The 5952-nt window shown below is 42.3% G+C and overlaps 1 pseudogene; it reads right to left on the minus strand.

Annotated features, from left to right (window-relative positions):
- Positions 1–449: 449 nt before the first annotated feature.
- Positions 450–688, minus strand: LOC102409477 (annotated as a pseudogene).
- Between the last annotated feature and the right edge of the window lie 5264 nt (positions 689–5952).

Consider the following 5952-nt stretch of genomic DNA (forward strand, 5'->3'; position numbering starts at 1 on the left):
GAGATGTAATTAATACACCCTATCTCTTTTAAGCCAAAGCCTGCTTTTCACCTCAGGACAATTCTGATTTTTGCATTCTTAATCTCCTTTGTCCAGAGCAGGGCCCCATTTTAAGCCATTGTTTGAATAGAGTTCATAATCTAAAGCCATTTTCCTACACAGGATGTTTTCATTTTAGTATTAATACATAAGTTGCAAAAAGGCAAATGACTAAGTCAGTTACAAAGAATTTGTAGCATAATAAGAGCCAATTTATAGTAACTGTCAACCGACTTCTATACTGAAGCTGGAAAGTTGCTACAGTACAGGTGAGAACTAACATGATTCTTCCATATGCTCAGACTTTGTTTACTAAAAAATACCATCATAAGATCTGAAAAGAAACCTTACTGGGTCCTTCCAAAGCTGAATACTTTTCCAAACGATTTTCCTCTGGTTGCAGAGCCTGTTCATGCCTTCAATGTTTTTTTCAATCATTTAGCTTTTGCAATATTTTTTTGATATTTTTGTTTCTTCTTTTGCTCCTTTTCCCAATCATCTTAGCCAATTTCCAAGACAATATAGCACTTGCTAGAAACAATGACATTAAGGCCAAAATAACTGTGGAAAAGAAGTCATATGGGTCTTTTGAAGCCCATTCCACAACATACTCAGCCTAAGCCTTTATATCAACTCTTTGCAACTCCATGGACTATAACCCGCCAAGCTGTTCTGTCCATGGAATTCTCCAGGCAAGAATACTGGAGTGAGTTGCCACTTCCTACTCCAGGGGATCTTCCCAACCCAGGAATCAAACCTGAATCCCTTGCATCTCCTGGATTGGTAGGTGGATTCTTCACCACTAACACCACCTGGGATTATTAGCCAATCATAATTTCATATGATCCTTGGTTGGTTGTCTTCTTCTTTAGCTCTACCATGAACTCTGACTGAAGACTTAAATTCTATATACTCCAGGGTGGAAGCAGGAAGGCAGAAGCAGTGGCCTTCCCGAACCACCCATGGGCCAGTGCTCACCTGGATCCTACAGTTGTTGTTTTAATTTTAAGAACAACAACAACAAAAAAAAAGTTCTTGCTGAAACTGAGTTGAATCCTGTCTCCCAAAGATTTCCATCTCTTTGGATCTAATTCTGTCCCTTCTGTGATCTTTCTGGACAAACATGTTTTTCCACTATAATACCATTTCAGACATCAGAATGATGGTATCATGACTCTCCCAGGTTTTTCTCAGCAGATAATCTGGGTGGGAACTTCACCTCTTTCCTGATCTCTACCCTTCTTTGCTCCCTAGTTGTTCTTCCTCTTCCACTCAGGGCAGATATAAACACATGTACACCCACACAAACACACTCACAAGTGTATATATTAAGTGTGATGTCTTACTTTGGGAACCTCTGTCAGCTCCTGCATGTGCAGAGCTGTCCATGGGAATGCACAAGGAGTAATTTTCTTCCGTGCATAAAAATCTCAACAATGTCAAAGTCTTCTCAATGAGACTGTGACACAGCCTGTCACTCACTGCATTGGCAAAGAAAAACTAGAGAGCAAAGCATTGTCTCTTTTGGCAGGACTGTGAGACGAATGGAGTCTCAGGAACTCACAGTGTGTGGAAAAGAGAAGAAATAAGACATAAAAGCCCGCTGTAGAAAGGTTGCTATGGTGTGATGTGTTTCCCCCACCCCACCACTCTTTTCAGAGGCAGAAAAAAAATGAATGATGGTAGATTTCACCAATTCTTTCATAAGTGAAAGAATGAGGCTTTCCCGGAAGAAAACTGTCTCACAAAATAAATGGCTCCATTACACAAATCTGGTGACACAATCAGACATTAGGAACCAAGATAGCCACAAGTTCTACTCAGTGCACAAAGGCACAGATGGATCTGAATTCTGAGGATGTATATTCACATTTAAAGTATTGACTGATGGCATGGATTGCATGAGATCTACCAAGAGTGAAAAGTGAAAGCGAAATTGTTAGTCTATCAGTCGTGTCTGACTCTGTGACCACATGGACTGTAGCCCACCAGGCTCCTCTGTCCATGGAATTTCCCCAGGCAAGAATACTGGAGTGAGTAACCATTTCCTTCTCCAGGGAATTTTCCCAATCCGGGGATCAAGCTCAGGTCTCCTGCATTATAGGCAGATTCTTTACTGTCTGAGCCACCAGGGAAGCCCCAAGAACATGAGTGGCTAGCCATTCCCTTCTCCAGGGGAGCTTCCTGACCCACGAATGCAAACCTGGGTCTCCTGCATTGTAGGTGATTCTTTAATCTGAGCCACCTGGTAAGGTACATTTAGCATGACCAAAACCTAGCTATAGCAATGAACACCTGTGAAATGTATTTTTACCAAGATAGCTCCAAACCTGTTTGCTGGTGTGTTCCCAGGGCTTGGAACAGGAGGTTTGAAATATAGCTAGCTTCTCAAGGTCCTTTCTACCTCCTTGATGCTGAGCACAGAGTTCTTGCAGACTCCGTGTTAAAAGTAGAACATTAGCACCATCTAAAGGCTACATTCCAAATGTCTTGCCAGTGTAAATGTTGCCTGAAATAGTGTTTACTGTGGATTTTTTTGGGCTCCAAAATCACTGCAGATGGTGATTGCAGCCATGAAATTTAAAGACGCTTACTCCTCCTTGGAAGGAAAGTTATGACCAACCTAGATAGCATATTGAAAAGCAGAGACATTACTTTGCCAACAAAGGTCCGTCTAGTCAAGGCTATGGTTTTTCCAATGGTCTTGTATGGATGTGAGAGTTGGACTGTGAAGAAAGCTGAGCACTGAAGAATTGATGCTTTTGAACTGTGGCGTTGGAGAAGATTCTTGAGAATCCCCTGGACTGCAAGGAGTCCAACCAGTCCATCCTAAAGGAGATCAGTCCTGGGTGTTCATTGGAAGGACTGATGCTGAAGCTGAAACTCCAATACTTTGGCCACCTGATGCGAAGAGTTGACTCATTGGAAAAGACTCTGATGCTGGGAGGGATTGGGGGCAGGAGGAGAAGGGGACGACAGAGGATGAGATGGCTGGATGGCATCACCGACTCGATGGACATGAGTTTGAGTGAACTTCGGGAGTTGGTGATGGACAGGGAGGCCTGGCGTGCTGCGATTCATGGGGTTGCAAAGCGTCGGACACTACTGAGCGACTGAACTGAACTGAATGCTTTGGAGTATTGACGCTGAAAATTTTTGCCTACCAAGAATGAAGCAGTGGGCCAGTATCACATGCAATGTGTCTGAGATGGTTATATTTCTGGAGAGGTACATGTTATCTGTAGTGCTTGCCTGTTTGAAAGAGTAGGCCTTTTAAAAAAATTTTTTATAGAAATATTGATTTACAATGTTGTGTTTCAGGTGTACAACAAAGTGGTTCAGTTATACCTATATGTATAAACACATACATTAATTTTTTTTACATTCTCTTCCCTTATAGGTTATTATAAGATATTGAGTAGAGTTCTCCATGCTAAACAGTAGGTCTTTGTTGTTTATCTATTTTATATATAGCAGTGTGTATCTGCTAATCCCAAACTCCCAATTTATCCATCTCTCCCCTTCCCAAAAGTAGGTCATGTTTATCAAAAGCTGTACTGGCTTGCTGTGTTGTTCAAACTGCCAGTGGGTCTAGTCTGAACTTGGCCATTGGTGGGAGGGAGGCGGTTGAGGAGTGGGGGAAACTGGGCGGTCATGAAATAGCCATTAGCCTTGTAGGAGAGATGGGGGGCTCCAGGTCTGCTTTGCTCTTTGCTAGGTTTGTGGCTTTAACCTCTCTGATCCTCTTAGGCATAAAGCAAGTTTGCTCAACTAGATTATCCTTAGGGACCTCTCCTTTTCTACCATCATTGTGGCCCTGCATTTTGAGACGATGATGTATCCTGGTCCCATACCTCTATTTTATATCATTTTGGAAAGCAAAAGAAAATGATCCAGGAAACTTTCTGTTATGTTATACCCAGGTGAGTTGTACCCAAATCCTTTGGGTTCAAAGGCAAGGAAAGTCTGACTTAAAGTTTCTTTGGAAAGTTTCCAAGGCCCCAGTAGTAAGCTAGAGTCCCCAGATTCCCTAGAAGTTACTAAGGACCTATTAGAAATAGGAGCTTGTCTTTACAAGACTTGGGTGGTAGGAGGATTTTACAATAGATTGACCCTCTGATACAGTCATCCAATGGAAATGTGACTTCTGAGGGTCAAACCTTGGCAGGTGTGGGGACAGAGAGTGGATGCAGCAAAAAGAAAAAGAATTTTAAGCTTAGTAGATAGAGATCTAGGGCTTCCCAGGTGGCGTTAGTGGTAAAGAACCTGCCTGACAATGCAGGAGTCGAAAGAGACATAGACTCGATCCCTAAGTCAGGAAGATCCCGTGGACGCGGGCATGGCAACTGACTCCAGTATTCTTGCCTGGAGAATCCCATGGACAGAGGAGCCTGGTGGGCTACAGTCCATAGGGTCACACAGAGTCGGAGATGACTGAAGTGACTGAGCACACGCGCATGCAGACAGAGATCTGTGGTTAGTTTGCCTCCGCCCCTTACTGGTCGTGAGACTCAGGACAAATCACTCAACTGCTCTAAGCTTTGGTTTCCATGTCTGTAAAATGCACCTAACAACCAAGTTGTTGAGAGGATTAAATTAGACACTGTACTCATCTAGTCTAGCCCAATACTGAATGCAGCATAAATATCCCATGAATGATGCCACAAGCTTATTATTTTACAAGCAGACTCTCCCATTTAAGGCAACACAGTGAACAAAGAAAGGTTTGAGATTCTTGTGCATTAGCACAAGGCCCAGCAATAGATTTTGAGTCTCAGATCTAACAATGCTTGCCAGGTTCCTCTGACACACAGCCCGGGTTCTTGCTTTTGTCTTTCACAATGGCCTCTTAGCTCTGTGCCTCTTGAGTGTCTGCCATCGGTTGCACCTTTCCCCTGCACCATCTTGCTTCTGCTTTTAGCACAGGTGGCTTTGCTCTCAGGGTATTTGAAGTCTTCCTTTGATGGCCCTGCAACTAAGCAACTTAATTATGAATGAGCACTCTGCCTAAAAGCCTGTATCGCTCTGCTCTTGTTTTTGTTCAAGTACCTCTGGCATATAGCCAGGGACTCGATACACAAAAGCAAAGGGATAACCGACCCACCCACCCACCACTGAAGGACCCCACTCCCTTCCCATCCATCTGCTGCTTGCTGCCTTTGTTAGAAGCGAAGAGAGGAAGAGTGGGCTATGAGGAAAATATCATGAAAATATAATACATTTTTGTGAAATATATTGATAACATATTTAACCTTTAAAAAAAAAGTTCTCAAAATGAACGATGCATTGTCAGCAATTCATTCTGTTCCAAGATTGGTCAAAGCAATGAGCTTACTTCTATTTTTAATCACTTATATAAAATATCACCCATGTACAGCTCTTGGAAAGAAGAAAAGGAAACATGAGAAACTCAATAAGTAAAAATACAAGGTTTCTTTGTGGTGAAAGTACAGCAGAAACTTTATCTTAAGAATAGTTAAGTGTTAGGGCAGGGCTGTGTGTGGGGGTGTGTGTGTGTGTAGAATATTCATGATATGGGAAGAGATCTTCATAATCTGGTCTACAAAACTGAGTAGTAGAAAGCAAAGTGATGCTCTCTGGACCACACAGCCGGTTGGTGGTGGAGCCAGGAGGGCATTTGGATTTCCTGACTCCTAGATATTATTGAGAAAGGCCATGTGGACAGTGAAGTCTCCAAAAAGTCCAAGTAACTGTTGCTTGTGTTACTGTTGCTTTTGAACTGTTACTAAACCAGTTCAACTTCTTTTTTTGTTCCCTCAACCTCTTTGCTCTTGTTCTTAGACTTGTCCACTATATTTGCTCCCTTTTTACACAAAGATTTCAGTACATATGTTTCAAAAATAATATATGGTTGGAATTGACATGCACTGTGAATGTAAAAAAAGCACTAGA

This window comes from Bubalus bubalis, chromosome X, assembly GCF_019923935.1.
Source record: "Bubalus bubalis isolate 160015118507 breed Murrah chromosome X, NDDB_SH_1, whole genome shotgun sequence".
NCBI lineage: Eukaryota > Metazoa > Chordata > Mammalia > Artiodactyla > Bovidae > Bubalus > Bubalus bubalis.